The sequence below is a fragment of the Salvelinus fontinalis genome, chromosome 32 (genome assembly GCF_029448725.1).
Source record: "Salvelinus fontinalis isolate EN_2023a chromosome 32, ASM2944872v1, whole genome shotgun sequence".
NCBI classification, from domain to species: domain Eukaryota; kingdom Metazoa; phylum Chordata; class Actinopteri; order Salmoniformes; family Salmonidae; genus Salvelinus; species Salvelinus fontinalis.
Genome location: NC_074696.1, coordinates 44,511,529 through 44,527,309, shown reverse-complemented (window position 1 = coordinate 44,527,309; position 15,781 = coordinate 44,511,529). Strand labels below are relative to the sequence as shown.

The following is a 15,781-nucleotide window of genomic DNA, read 5'->3' as shown; positions in this document are numbered from 1 at the left end:
GTGAATATTACAGTTCCCCTTACCAGTAAAATAAATGGAACAACCAAATGAATCACATTTTATGTTACTTTATTGAAATGAAACATGTTTATAGCAACCCATCCAAGTGTTCTGTTTTTATTGATTTGCAACACAAACTCAACAATAACAGACACAAGATGACCATAAAAGTTCTGTCTCTGAAAGGACTTTTATTGTCATGTATGTATTCATCAGCTGGTCAGAAATCTTGAAAGTCTCAGGTTAAACATATATATGGGGGTCATGACCAATGTTCCTTCAAAAAAAAATAATCACTGAGCAAATTTCAGGTATGCAGAGCGCAAACTCGAACTTTGTAAAAATTCAGTGCAACTTCCTGCGCACGTTTACTGTGATCACTGAGGCTGTACCCGCTTTAAGTTACAGTTTTAACAGTGGCCAAGAGGATGGTTGAAGTTTTACGTGCTCCTAACCAACTGTATTATTTTGTTAGTTTTTTTGCGTTGTTTGTAACTTACTTTTTAACTTATTTTGTACATAATGTTGATGCTACTGTCTCTTATGACCGAAAATAACTTCTGGACTTCAGAACAACGATTACTCACCACGAACTGGTGAAGCTTTTTCCTTTAACGAGTCCAACAAGTCCGACATGAAGGATATACTGCTTTCTCGGGAACAGCCCCAAATCTCCCTCACTTGCGTGAAGAGAATACTGTGAGAAAAGAGGGGAGGAGGTCAGGCTGCCTTCTGAGAATTCATAGGCGAGCGAGTAAACCAAACCCCCACTGCCATCCGTTCTATTGGCCAACGTGCAATCATTGGAAAATAAAATCGATGACCTACGAGCAAGAATAACCTACCAACGGGACATTCAAAACTGTAATATTTTATGTTTCAACGAGTCGTGGCTGAACGATGACATGAACAACATACAGCGGGCGGGTTTTACACTGTATCGGCAGGATTGAACAGCAGCCTCTGGTAAGACAAGGGGTGGCAGACTATGTATATTTGTAAACAACTGCTGGTGCACGATATCTAAGGAAGTCTCAATGTTTTGCTCGCCTGAGGTAGAGTTTCTCATGATAAGCTGGAGACCACACTATCTACCTAGATAGTTTTCATCTGTATTTTTCGTAGCTGTCTACACACCCCCACAGACCGATGCTGGCACTAAGACTGCACTCAATGAGCTGTATACCGCCATAAGCAAACAGGAAAATGCTCATCCAGATGCGGCACTCCTAGTGGCCGGAGACTTTAATGCAGGGAAACTTAAATCCGTCATACCAAATTTCCATCGGCATGTTAAATGTGCATCCAGAGGGGGAAAAAAACTCTAGACCATCTTTACTCCACACACTGAGACGTGTACAAAGCTCTCCCTCGCCCTCCATTTGGCAAATCTGACCATAATTCTATCCTACTGATTCCTGCTTACAAGCAAAAATTAAAGCAGGAAGCGCCAGTGACTCAGTCAATAAAAAAGTGGTCAGATGAAGCAGATGCTAAGCTAAAGGACTGTTTTGCTAGCACAGACTGGAACGTGTTGCGAGATTCTTCCAATGGCATTGAGGAGTACACCACATCAGTCACTGGCCTCATAAATAAGTGCATCGATGATGTCGTCCCCACAGTGACTGTACGTACATACCCCAACCAGAAGTCATGGATTACAGGCAACATCCGCACTGAGCTAATGGGTAGAGCTGCCGCTTTCAAGGAGCGGACTGTAACCCAGAAGCTTATAAGAAATCCCGCTATGCCCTCCGACGAACCATCAAACAGGCAAAGCATCAATACAGGACTAAGATCGAATCATACTACACCGGCTCCGACGCTCGTCGGATGTGGCAGGGCTTGCAAACTATTACAGACTGCAAAGGGAAACACCTGACGGGCCTCCCCCAGGTGGTAAGAGTAGTTAACAACACATCTGTCACGCTGATCCTCATCACGGGGGCACCTCAGGGGTGGGTGCTCAGTCGCCTCCTGTACTCCTGTCCCAACAACGATGAGACAGCCTATGGGGAGGAGGTCAGAGACCTGGCCGTGTGGTGCCAGGACAACAACCTCTCCCTCAACGTGATTAAGACAAAAGAGATGATTGTGGACTACAGGAAAAGGAGGACTGAACACGCGCCCATTCTCATCAACGGGGCTATAGTGGAGCAGGTTGAGAGCTTCAAGTTCCTTGGTGTACACATCACCAAAAACAAACATGGTCCAAGCACACCAAGGCAGTCGTGAAGAGGCCACGACAAAACGTATTCCCCTTCAGGAGAAAATGTTTGGCATGGGTCCTCAGATCCTCAAAAGGTTCTACAGCTGCACCATCAAGAGCATAATGACTGGTTGCATCACTGCCTGGTACGGCAACTGCTTGGCCTCCGACCGCAAGGCACTACAGAGGGTAGTGCGTAAGGCCCAGTACATCACCAGTGCCAAGCTTCCTGCCATCCAGGACCTCAATACCAGGCGGTGTCAGAGAAAGACCCTAAAAATTGTCAAAAACTCCAGCCACCCTAGTCATAGAATGTTCTCTCTGTTACCGCATGGTAAGCGGTACCGGAGCACCAAGTCTAGGTCCAAGAGGCTTCTAAACAGCTTTTACCCACAAGCCACAAGAATCCTGAACATCTAATGAAATGGCTACCCAGACCATTTACACTGCCCCCCCCCCCCCCCACCCCTTTTATTATCTATGCAAAGTCACTTTGATAACTCTACCTACATGTACATATTACCTCAGTTACCTCAACACCAGTGCCTCCACACATTGACTCTGTACCGGTGCCCCCTACGTAAAGCCTCGCTATTGTTATTTTACTGCTGCTCTTTAATTATTTGTTACTTTTATTTCTTATTCTTATTTATTTTATGTATTTTTTTTTAAACTGCATTGTTGGTTAGGGCTTGTAAGTAAGCAGTTCACTGTAAGGTCTACATCTTTTGTACTTGGCGCATGTGACAAATACAATTTGATTTGATTTACTATGGCTATTTGAACATAACCAGAGTTGCCTACCATCAAAAACAATAGAAAAAAAGCATCCCATAACATTTTAACATGGAAATAGCTGTCTTTCAGCCTACATTTTAACATGGAAATAGCTATCATTCAGCCGACAGTAGCAGTCAATGTAGGCCTACATTCCACGAGACTTGCAGGGCTTGACATTAACCTGTTTATTCATTTGTCCTTCAGACAAGGCGGTGACTGAAAATGTTGTTGTGTTGTTTGATACAAGAAACCACTTTACAAAATAAAATGCATTATTATTCCCATACCTTTATTACAGAGAATCAAACCAATTATCCTACCCTCTGCTTATTGGCTACTTAGCTTATTCAAACCTGTCTCAAAATACACTGCCCCTTTAAGAACAAAAAAAAACTATTCACCTGACTCACTTTTCAAAGATGTCTAGAAATGTACACGTTTTGTGCTCTTGTAGGAAGCAGTCACTCCCCTATTGCTGACTACACATGATCTATAACTGGGCTAATAACTCACTAACTAGCAAAGGATATTAACTAAATGTTCTCTCGCTCTGATCTCAAAAGAAGCGCATCTACTCACAACCGCTCATGCCGTTAACAGTCCAAAGTAAATGGCACAGATCCATAAATGGCAATGGTCTATTTGCATATAGGCCTACTGCAGCTCTGATTGGTTACGCCGCACTAGTCTGTGTGTAGAGTATGGGCTGAGTCGTGCGTGTCAATGCAATATAATCCTTCTCCTATGCGTTCTGAATACAACAAAATCTATTGGATGATTAGTTTTGAATAGTTAGTTTTGTTTCGGTATGTTGCATTGAAAGTGGCTAATATTGCGTTGATTCGATCACAATAGCCACAGTAAAGGGAAACATTGATGGTGTTACTTAACAGGGAAAACTGTAGAAAGTTGAACTTCAATTTTATGCTTCTCTCCATGGGCTGATACTGTATTTGTTGTGTGCGGCAGTCCGGGGAGATGCGCTGCAAGAGGGAACGTTGGTCATGCCCCTTAGCGTTCTTCTTATTGGACCATATTAGTGGTCAGAGCACAAAGCCGGCCAATAGGGAATGCCCCTCCAGTGGTATCCCATTGGTTGCTCATGGAGTCTAAAAAAACCAAATACAATTTAACCAGCACCCCCCTTCTATCTCTGACTCTACTACTACGTTATTGAGGAAAAATGTACTTTATATGCCTGTGATATGTGGTTGTCCCACCTAGCTATCTGAAGATGAATGCACTAACTGTAAGTTGGTCTGGATAAGAGCGTCTGCTAAATTACAAAAATGTAAAGGTAATTAAAGACAATATTTTTTTTAAGTGGGTAGTTCAGCTATGAAGTTAGCAGATAGAATCAAAGTCTGTCTATTATTTTAGCCATGACCTAAATTATCAAATTATAATTTGATACGATTGACAGACGTGGTAATAAAAAATAAATAATTTAGGGAGCATTCCAAAGAGGCTAAATTTTCATTTAGAAATGAAAAACAAATAAATCACTATTTTAGAATAAAAACATTAAAAAAAGCTTTACAAGGTAAAGAAGAAAAAAAGGACGGAATTTAAGCAGGAATACGATCTTTTACTTTTGAAGAGAGCGAACAATACGATCTTTTACTTCTGAAGAGAGCCAACAACTACAGGTTAAACTCAAATAAACCATGCTGTTTAATGGCAAATAAACCTGTTAAATATCTCGCAGCTCTCCCGAAACGAATACATGCTAAATAAGTTATCATTTTAAAAGATAAAGATACAAAAGCAGTAATTAGAAACAACGTGATTTTAAAAGATTCTCTGAAAATGTATGTAAAATCAGAATTAAACAACAGTTGGACAGATCCTATAGCATTCTTAGACTCAACAACTCTAAAGCAATTATCAGCAGCCAAAAAATAATCACTAAAAACAGAGATCACCCAAGAAGAAAGATTAGACACATTTGCATGGAGAAAAGCACCCGGAATGGATGGCTTTCCCATAGAATTCTTCTCAACATTTTGAGACAAAGTACCCCCCCCCCCCTATTTACACAAATGACAGCACACGTCACTCAAGTTGGTAGAGCATGGTGCTTGTAAGGCCAGGGTAGTGGGTTCAATCCCCGGGACCACCCACACGCAAAACGTAAGCACGCATGCTGTAAATCGCTTTGGATAAAAGCGTCTGCTAAATGGCATATATTATATATATATATATTACTCAATTCAGTATTCCCTAGTTCCATGTATCAAACAGTTATTTCAGTTATATTGAAACCAGGAAAATCTGGATAGTCCCTTGCTGATTATAGACCCATACGTTTAATAAATTGTGACAATAAAGTGATAACAGAGCTTATACGCAATATAATGGCAAAAGTCTTACCAGACTTGATACATATTAATAAAACAGGTGTCACAACTTCTGCCGAAGTCGTTGCCTCTCCTTGTTCGGGCGGTGTTCGGCGGTCGACGTCACCGGTCTTCTAGCCATCATCGATCCATTTTTCATTTTCCATTGGTTTTGTCTTGTCTTCCCACACACCTGTTTTCAATCCCATCCATTACCTCTTGTGTATTTAACCCTCTGTTTCCCCTCATGTCTTTGTCAGAGATTGTTTCTTGTTAGTATTGTTTTTTATGTGTATAGGTGCGCGACGGGTCTTCGTACCCATGTGACATACAGTTAAATGCACTAAAGAGAAACAGTGGGTACATATTGAAGATGTGCATGCTCATCCCCAGAATCTTTTAAGTGTCTATTTTCAAAGGATAAAGCTAAAAACATTAAAAACTTCATAGTTAAGAATACCATAACAATATGGAAGAAAATGGTTTTACAAAAACCAATATCACTCCCTAAAAACACAAACTTATGGCCAATCCTTTGCTTTCAGCATTCCACGATAACTTGGTCCACATGGAAAACTAAAGGCATAGACACCGTAAATTACTTGGTAAAAGAAAATACATTTATTTCCGTTACAGATTTAAAAAGTAATTTTGGACTGGCCAATAAAGGACCAGTCAAAAGTTTGGAGACACCGACTCATTCAAGGGTTTTTCTTTATTTATCTTATTTTCTACATTGCAGATTAATGGCGAAGACATCAAAACGATTAAATAAGACATGGAATCATGTAGTAACCAAAAAAGTGTTATATATTTTAGATTCTTCAAAGTAGCCACCTTTGCCTTGATGAAAGCTTTGTGCACTCTTGGCATTCTCTCAACCAGCTTCACCTGGAATGCTATTCCAACTGTCTTGAAGGAGTTCCCACATATGCTGAGCACTTGCTGGCTGCTTTTATTTCACTCTGCGGTCCAACTCATCCCAAACCATCTCAATTGGGTTAAGGTCAGGTGATTGTAGAGGCCAGGTCATCTGATGCAGCACTCTATCACTCTTCTTCTTGGTCAAATAGCCCTTACACAGCCTGGCTGTGTGTTGGGTCATTGTCCTGTTGAAAAACAAATAATAGTCTGACAAAGTGCAAACTAGATGGAATGGCATATCACTGCAGAATGCTGTGGTAGCCATGCTGGTTAAGTGTGCTTTGACTTCTAAATAAAGCATAGACAGTGTCACCAGCAAAGCACCCCCACACCATTCTCCTCTATGCTTCACAGTGGGAACCAAAACATGCAGAGATCATCCATTCATCTAGTCTGTGTCTCACAAAGACACGGGGGTTGGAACCAAAAATCTCACATTTGGACTCATCAGACCAAAGGACAGATTTACACCGGTCTAATGTCCATTGCTCGTGTTTCTTGGCCCAAGCAGGTCTCTTATTTTTATTGGTGTCCTTAAATAGTGGTTTCTTTACAGCAATTCGACCAGGAAGGCCTTATTCATGCAGTCTCCTCTGAACAGTTGATGTTGAGATGTGTCTGTTACCTGAACTCTGTGAAGCATTTATTTATAACTCTAATGAATTTATCCTCTGCAACAGAGGTAACTCTGGGTCTTCCTTTTCTGTGGCGGTCCTCATAAGAGACATCATCATAGAACTTTTCCGGATTAAATTACCTTCATAACTTAAAGTAATGATGGACTGTCATTTCTCCTAACTTATTTGAGCTCTTCTTGCCATAATATGGATTTGGTATTTTACCAAATAGCTGGTTGAAAGAATTCCAAGAGTGTGAAAAGCTGTAAACAAGGCAAAGGGTGGCTACGTTGAAGAATCTAAAATCTTTTTTGATTTGTTTAACACATTTTTGGTTACTACATGATTCCATATGTATTATTTCATAGTTTTGATGTCTTCACTATTATTCTACAATGTAGAAAATAGTAAAAATAAAGAAAAACCCTGGAATGAGTAGGTGCTTCCAAACTTTTGACTGGTACTGTATATATTTATATGGCCAATCAACCAATCGCTCCAATCTTAATTCCAACCCTCAGATGTCCATAGACTAACCCATCTTTTCCAGTACACTACCATTTTACTATTTCATTTTGCAATACATCCTTCTATTTTACTGTGATGTCTTACAAGGGTCTTAAACCTCTCTATTTGTAGCATTTCTATCGAGATTGCCCTAAAAATAAATACTTTTACCAAAGAGTATAATCATATTTCCCATTGATTGATCGTTGTTTTTCAAATCTCCTAACAATACTGTTTGTAGGTGCATCTGAAGACAGACTTTATGATTTATTATAGAACGGGTGGGCCTAATCCTGAATGCTGATTGGTTAAAACCACATTCCAGCTGTTGTTTATTCCCCAAGTTACCACTGGCTAAATCTATGACCTTATTAAAATGCCTGTTCCATCTGACTGCGCAATCCACTGTCTCATCAGCCCAGCTAAGAAATGTATAAACTTGATCTCTACTATAAAAAGCATCTAGACAAATGCAAATGTGGCTACTTCGCTGTTATTCTGGCTGCACTTTTTGATGTGACTGTAAGTTAACCGTAGTTGGCTAGCTAGCAGAACGTTGCCAGCCAGTATGTCAATGGAACATTTAGAACGAACGACTTTGTCACGTCCATAGATACAGAACAAAAAGACTGAACATTTTTAAAGAAAATATGTCCATCATTATTTGAATATGTTGTATAAAAGTGATAATGCCCTCGAAGCCGGTGTTTGGAGGATATATTGGCACGGTTTGCTCAACTTCGTCTCAGGCCTAACAACACCCGTGCCAGTATATAAACACGGGCTTCTCTGGCATTATCACATAAACAACAACTCCTGGACCCGACTCCAAAAGTGAGTCACCGAAGGACAATGCCAAAAGAGATTATCTATTGATTCTGTTTCCTTGTGGTAGAGTCCGCACAGAGCTGACTGTTCAATGCCCCATATATTGAGCATTATTTTAGTGGGGAGAATGTTTTTAAAAATAGTTTTTCTCCCCACTTTCATGATATCCAATTGGTAGTTACAGTCTTGTCCCATCGCTGCAACTCCTGTATGGAATCGGGAGAAGCAAAGGTCGAGGGCCAAGCCGCACTGCTTCTTGACACACTGCTCGCCGAACCCGAAGCCATGCGCACCAATGTGTCGTAGAAAACACTGTACAACTGACGGCCGTGTTAGCGTGCATGCGCCCGGCCCGCCACAGGAGTCAATAGAGCGCGATGGGACAAGGACATCCCGGCCGGCTAAACCCTTCCCTAACCCTGACGACACTGGGCCAAATGTGTCACATCATGGGTCTCTTGGTCATGGCTGCGACACAGCCCGGGATCTTACCCGGATCTGTAGTGATGCCTCAAGCACTGCAGTGCCTTAGACCGCTGCGCCACTCGGGAGGCCCCGTGGTGAGAATTTTATATAATGGTTACGTTGAAAAGAACGGATTAATGCGTCAATTGTTGTTTTGTATATCAGTTCATAAACCTGACCCCATGGTATTGGGACATCAAAAATCTGTTCCCAACTATCTTGAATTTTATGCAGAATAGTTGTCAAAACTCTTAACCTTAAATGAAACTGATACATTTTACGATTTATACTATTCATTTTAAGCCATGCCTGGTTTTTCATTGGAGGCAGAAAAAACAATTAATTCCTTTCTCTTTTGAGAAATTGTCTCTTTCATTTTTGTCGTCTAGCTGTGATGCGTTGGTTATACTCCATACACCTTTGTTAATCGCTTGTGTGACATCATTTTACCGTCCTGATTTACAATGTCATTCATTGAACATGATACCTTCCTTATCCATATTTTCCAAGAAAATTGGTCTTTCCTCTACCTAGTAGATTGAACTTTAAATTATTTGCTAATAATACACATATGATTATTCTATGAAATAATTTTGTGAGGGTAACTGCTAAAAACTTGTTTGATATACTATCATTTCACAATAACACATTTTCTTGTAACACAAGTTGAATTTTAACACATTAAAAATGCATTCTACCCGTCTTTGCTTTCACAAACACGTTAAAGGTTGTTTGGAGTGCCTTTTTAGTTTCTAAATACATGACAAATGCATTGGACACAGGTTATCAAGTCATTTCACATGGAAAGGAACATGTTACAATTCTGGTAGGGTAACTGATGCTTTTGGTGATGATACTTCCTATGCTTTCTTGCTTGTTCATCTGATGACATCTTCTTGATCCCGATTATATCGTTCAACCCCTCTTCTAATAATTTTGTTGTTGTTGATTCACCCAAACTCTGATGAACATGCATGCAGCCTTGTTCCCAAGGACCTCACCTGTGACCTTTATAAAGTAATCACAGGTTAAGGGTCTCAGGGACAACGAAACACCCTTAGATATGTCTCTAAATAGACTCATGTGAATCTATTTGAGGATTAAAATACAACACAACCACGATAATAGAGTATATATAATATTATCACGTCACAATCAGAGGCATTGGTTGAATGATGGTTGGTGGCGTATAAAGGCTTTCGTTTCAAAATGGTGAACAAAAGTTAATGGGAAACTTACTTATGACGTCCCCTGAAAGTAAGAGTCGATCTGACACTAGTTTGGATACCATACAATTCATTGTGTTGAGTGTGCTGTTGGGTTGGCGGATGGCTCCACCTCATAATGGCTCATCTCTTTAAACTCGAAACTTGCTGGAGATATTACCTGAAAGAGGAAAAGAAGACAGGGGTAAGAAATAATTGGGAGGTATTGATACACAGTACTATTCTTGGGTTTTCATTTGAATCATTCAGGGACATAGGATACGGGACATGAAGATTTTGTATATGCATTTCATTCCTGTCCATCCAATGTCTATATACCGAACGTCACCCCCTAGTGGTAGACAGACAGACAAACAGTTGAAATAGACTGGCAGGCTAATTGTTTAAACTAACCAGACAATTAGTGTTTGAGGAGCATCTGATGAACATACAGTCACCAGGCTCCACTCAATGTGTGACTGTCCTCATTGAACTCAGTAAGACAAAACCTAAGTGTATGGGCTACACCGCCATGACATACATACTGTGTGTACTTGTATGTCGCACATCAAAAGCCAGCTGTAGCTAGAAATGTTTAAAAAAATCTATGCGCTAAGTTTGCTGCATGCATGCTAATGACAGATGGTGAAGATGGCCTTCACAAGCAGCAAGAACAAATCTCAGAGCTCATTAAACGAAATACATACATGTGCAACGGAATACAAATAAACCCAACACAACGAAGGTGCATGGAGCATGTGCTGCGCTGTCTGTGAAATTAGACCCCTCTTTCCTCTTTTCCCCTCTGGTTTCCCCTGTCCCAGTTTTACGAGCTCCTCCTTTCTTGCCAAAGCACAAGAGGAAGGTGGATGGAGAAAACCAGAGAGAGGGGGAGTATAACAGAAACAAATTGCGGAAATAAAGAAATCAAAAAGAAACTGTGAGAGAATTTTTTAAAAAGAGAATAACGGCGGCTAGCCGAAGAGGTCAGATGGATAGCTTCTCTCTTTTTGTTTGCCGGTTCGCTCGATTATGTCCACTCACCACTTTGGCTCTAGCTAACATGAACACACACACACATGACTGTGTGCACATACAACATGCACAGTTACACACACACTTGATTAGTTATTGATCCATTACCCCCCCTGAGAAAAAAATGAATTATTCAATCTTTAAAGGAAATAAAGCACAATAAACCCGAAACCTGCTCCATCTTCACTGTCTTCCTTTTTTTCAGGGCTGTAGCCTAGACAGTCAAATTAAAAAGGTGCCCGCTCTACTCCCCCAGCTTCTCTTTCTTATTTGTCTCTCTCTCCTTCTTCTATTCATCTCCCAGGCTCTGTCCCTACCTCTGTTTGTGGCTGTCTCCCTGTGCTAAGTCAGATCCCTAATTCTCTGGGCGATTAAAGTCCAAGCAGCCAGGGTGTGAGACAGGTGCACGAAGACAATCGCATTAATTCCATTACTGCTGCACCTACAGCCATAATTTCCCAACACAATACCACAAACACCAGCCGGCGCCTCCATCTCTGACCCCACTCCCTTGATAAATCTGTGTCACCTACATACATCCCACACACACAAACACACACATATGTAAGCCTACAATCCCTCTCTTTCTCTGTCGCCTGCTCTCACTACTCTGTCCCAGCCTCCCCATCTCTGTCTCTCACTCCATTTACCCTCATCTCCATCTATTTCCTCTTCCTACTCCCTCCTCTCTTTCTGTCTCTCTTTCTTGCTCATACTCTCCCCGCGTGACGTCTCGTCTCGCCCATCTTGGAAGTCTAAGTGTGTGCGCATGTGTGTCTGTACGGGTGCGCACGCTGCTGTGCTCGTGCATTTGGGAAAGAGAGCAAATGTGTGTGAGAGCTGGAGGGAGGGAGAATGGAGGACAGAGGCATTGGCGGGAGCAGATAGACACTAATGCCCTGTTTACATCCAGACGTATTTCATTTTGCCGTACGTCATCTTCACAGAGTCTCGCCCCACCACTGAACAGACAAGTGTAGCACAGATAGAACAATGAGACAAATATTTCACTGGATGTATAAATGTGAAGCATTCGGTTGGCGTTTCCACTCACTACCAGTGAGAAGAAGCCCACTGGCGGGCAATGGGAGAAGATGGAACGAGTGTGTTCTGCAAATGTTCTCATCAATTTAACATTTGATCTCAATATAGTTTTCTGCTCCCAAAACTAGAATCTGTTAAGAACAGAGTGGACTAAGTTTTGTAGACTTCACCCTTTGCAAAAGTTGTCAAAAAAATGTCTCTGTTTAAAAGGAGTGCAAGGCAAATTGAGTTATTGCACATGCGCACTTCACACTTCAATCTCAAATATCAAATATCTTTTGATTTGTTTAACACTTTTTTGGTTACTACATGATTCCATATGTGTTATTTCATAGTTTTGATGTCTTTATTCTAAACTGTAGAAAATAGTCAAAACAAAGAAAAAGCCAGTAGGTGTATCCAAACGGATGACTGGTACTGTACATCGATCATCATCTCTACATCTGAACAACACTCAGTACCTCTGCAGCAGATATGTCCCTAAGAATCTACCTCTTATAAATATCTCTTAATATAAATATTTTACAGTTAGAATCCCAACTATAATATGCATACATCTGCCATCTATTCATAGATCATTTCTATTCGTCAGAGGCACATTTATATCTTAACTGCACACATGAACAGGTTCACTGTGAAAGGATTTTCATGTTACGTCATTCACTTGTTCTGCACTAGCACTTTTAACCAACACAAGTTGTATGTGAATATAACACATTCAAGATAATTCCATGTGAGACAATTGGTTATCATATCAAGAATGGCTGACGGAACAAAGGAATGCCGGAAAGTCGAAAATAGTAAAATGCCGCCACAAGCCCATGAATGGCAGGCACACAATTCCAAAATAGCAGACAATAGTTGGCACTAGTGCCATGCTGGGTATATTTCTTCTATTGGAGGAGAGACCAAGGCAGTCTTTCTTTGTCAGCGTAAAGAAAAGAGCAGTGGCAGGCACAGATTGCTGATATATGCTCTTTTTCCCTCCTTACTGGAGCACTGCTGCGCAATGCGGATACTGAATGTCTGAGCCGCTAGCCAGACACACTGGGGGGACTAAGCGGAGTGGAGGGGGGATGTAAGGAGAGGAGGAGGAGAGAGGGGGAGGCGCTACGGTGGGGGAGCTCACACACGAGCTACCATGCTTTTGGAAATTTTTATACTAATGACTGTACATATTGTCAAACTTCCTGCAACCACACAGAACAGCAGACTCTTGTGAAGATGGCGGACTTAAGAGATTACAGTAAAACAATGCTCACAGTCCATTTTATTCAAAGGCAGTGGCCATATAATCCAGTCTGTGTGCCTTTTTTAAATGTAACTTTTATTTAGTTAGGGGAAACCAATTGAGACCAGGGTCTAACTTTCAAATGCAACAGTACAAAATTAGCACTCTAACAAAGAAAAAACATTCCAACCACAACAATCTCTTAATTCAATAAAAAAATCCAACTCTCATTAAAAACATTGAATATTAGAGTCTGTAGCGGTTTCAGGGGTTGTGTGGTGGATGGATGGTATGTGCCTGCATGGTTTCTGTGTTTTCTGGCTGCCAGGACCACGGACAGCAATGACAAGTATTCCCCAGAGGCAGGACCAGGGACAGCTCAGGGGAAATTTCCAGACTGCAGCAGAACAGCCACACCTGTCTCCAGTTGTAATTAGAGACTAAACTGCAAAGAGGTGAAACCACTCAGAGCCACTACTTAACCGCGCCCTGGGCTTTCTGTCTTTGGCTTTCCTTTGACCCCGGCAGGTGAAGGAGGAGGAGGAGGCGGCAGCTATTGGAGAGACTGAGCATACGTTGGAGAAGGAGGTTTACCGGAATAACCTAACTGAAGATTTCAACACGGAGTGAACCCCAAAGGACCTTCCACTGGTGAAGACGTATTTACTTTGTTTGAGTTGTGTATATCAGGAACACTGCGGGTAGCTGATAAAGAATAAACTGTGTTAACCCTTCACATGAACTGGTGGCGTGTGTTTGTAAGTATAAACCTTGCCTTACCAAGAACACGGTTCCATTCTTAAATGGAAGAAGTTTGGAACCACCGAGACTGTTCCTAGAGCTGGCAGCCCGGCCAAACTGAGCAATCAGTGGAGAAGGGCCTTGGTCAGGGAGGAGATAATGGCATCAGAGGAGATGGCTGCCGTTTTACGGGCTCCTAACCAATTGTGCTATATTGTATATTTTTTCACAATATTTGTTTAACTTATTTTGTACATAATGTTTCTGCCACTGTCTCTTATGACCGAAAAGAGCTTCTAGATCGGTGTCCCTAAACCGGGACAGTTGTTTCTAATGTGACCAGAATGACGTTGTAAGTAACAGCCAACTTTCCAGGACATAGAGATGTCTTATATGGGCAGAAAGCTTCTGTAAATTGGACAGAATTTAAGCTATTACAGTGAAAAAATACCATGCTATTGTTCGAGGAGAGTGCACAGCAATAACTTTTATCACGGCAACTGGTTTGATACATTCACCTCTGAAGGTAAATAATGTACTTACATTCTGTAATCTTGCTCTGATTTGTCATCCTGAGGGTCCCAGAGATAAAATGTAGTATAGTTTTGTTTGTTAAAATTCATTTTTACATTCCAATGTAGGAACTCATTTTTAACAAGTCAGATGCAAAGGATTTACTCCAGATACCAGGCCAGGTGCCTTGTTAGAATTCGTCGGCGAGTGGGTAACCCCACCTCTACCATCCGTCCTATTGGCCAACGTGCAATCATTGGAGGTTTTGCTTGCCGGAGGTAGAATATCTCATGATAAGCTGTAGACCACACTATTGACCAAGAGAGTTGATCTATATTTTTTTTGTAGCTGTGGTGGTAAACCACACTCAACGAGCTGTATAAAGCCATAAGCAAACAAAATGCTCATCCAGAGGTGGAGCTCCTAGTAGCCGGGGACTTTAATGCAGGGAAACTTAAATCTGTTTTACCTAATTTCTACCAGCATGTTACATGTGCAACCAGAGGGAAAAAACTCTAGACCACTTTTACTCCACACAGAGATGTGTACAAAGCTCTCTCACCCTCCATTTGGCAAATCTGACCATAATTCTATCCTCCTGCTTACATGCAAAAACTAAAGCAGGAAGTACCAGTGACTCGCTCAATACGGAAGGGGTCAGATGACGCAGATGCTGACCTACAGGACTGTTTTGCTAGCACAGACTGGAATATGTTCTGGAACTCATCTGATGGCATTGAGTATACCACATCAGTCACCGGCTTCATCAATAAGTGCATCGATGACGTGGTCCCCACACGTATATACACCAACCAGAAGCCATGGATTACAGGCAACATCTGCACTGAGCTAAAGAGTAGAGATGCCGCTTTCAAAGAGCGGGACTCTAATCCGGACGTTTATAAGAAATGCCCTCAGACGAACCATCAAACAGGCAAGGCATCAGGACTGAGATTGTATCCTACAATACCGGCTCCGACGCTCGTCGAGGGTGCGTGCTTAAGCCCTTCTGTACTCCCTGTTCACCCCCTGACTGAATGGCCTAGCACGACTCTAACACCAACATTAAGTTTGCAGATGACACAACGGTGGTAGGCCTGATCACCAACAACGATGAGACAGCCTATAGGGAGAAGGTCAGAGACCTGGCAGTGTGGTGCCACGTGATCAAGACAAAGGAGATGATAGTGGACAACAGGAAAAGGACGGCCGAGCACGCCCACATTCTCATCGACGGGGCTGTAGTGGAGCAGGTTGAGAGTTTCAAGTTCCTTGGTGTTCACACCACAAACAAACTAGAATGGTCCAAACACACCAAGACAGTTGTGAAGAGGGCACGGCAA

At 41.6% G+C, this 15,781-nt stretch overlaps 1 long non-coding RNA gene across 2 annotated transcripts in view; it reads right to left on the bottom strand.

The window, feature by feature from the left end:
• Nucleotides 1–52: 52 nt before the first annotated feature.
• LOC129831450 (uncharacterized) overlaps nucleotides 53–15,781 on the bottom strand; it is a 67,509-nt gene continuing 51,780 nt past the window's right edge. For both annotated transcript variants that reach the window (XR_008755723.1, XR_008755722.1), the window contains 2 exons: nucleotides 9,909–10,055; nucleotides 53–6,437 (listed from right to left, as the gene is read on the bottom strand). This is a non-coding gene — a long non-coding RNA (uncharacterized LOC129831450). The remainder of the gene's footprint in view (nucleotides 6,438–9,908; nucleotides 10,056–15,781) is intronic.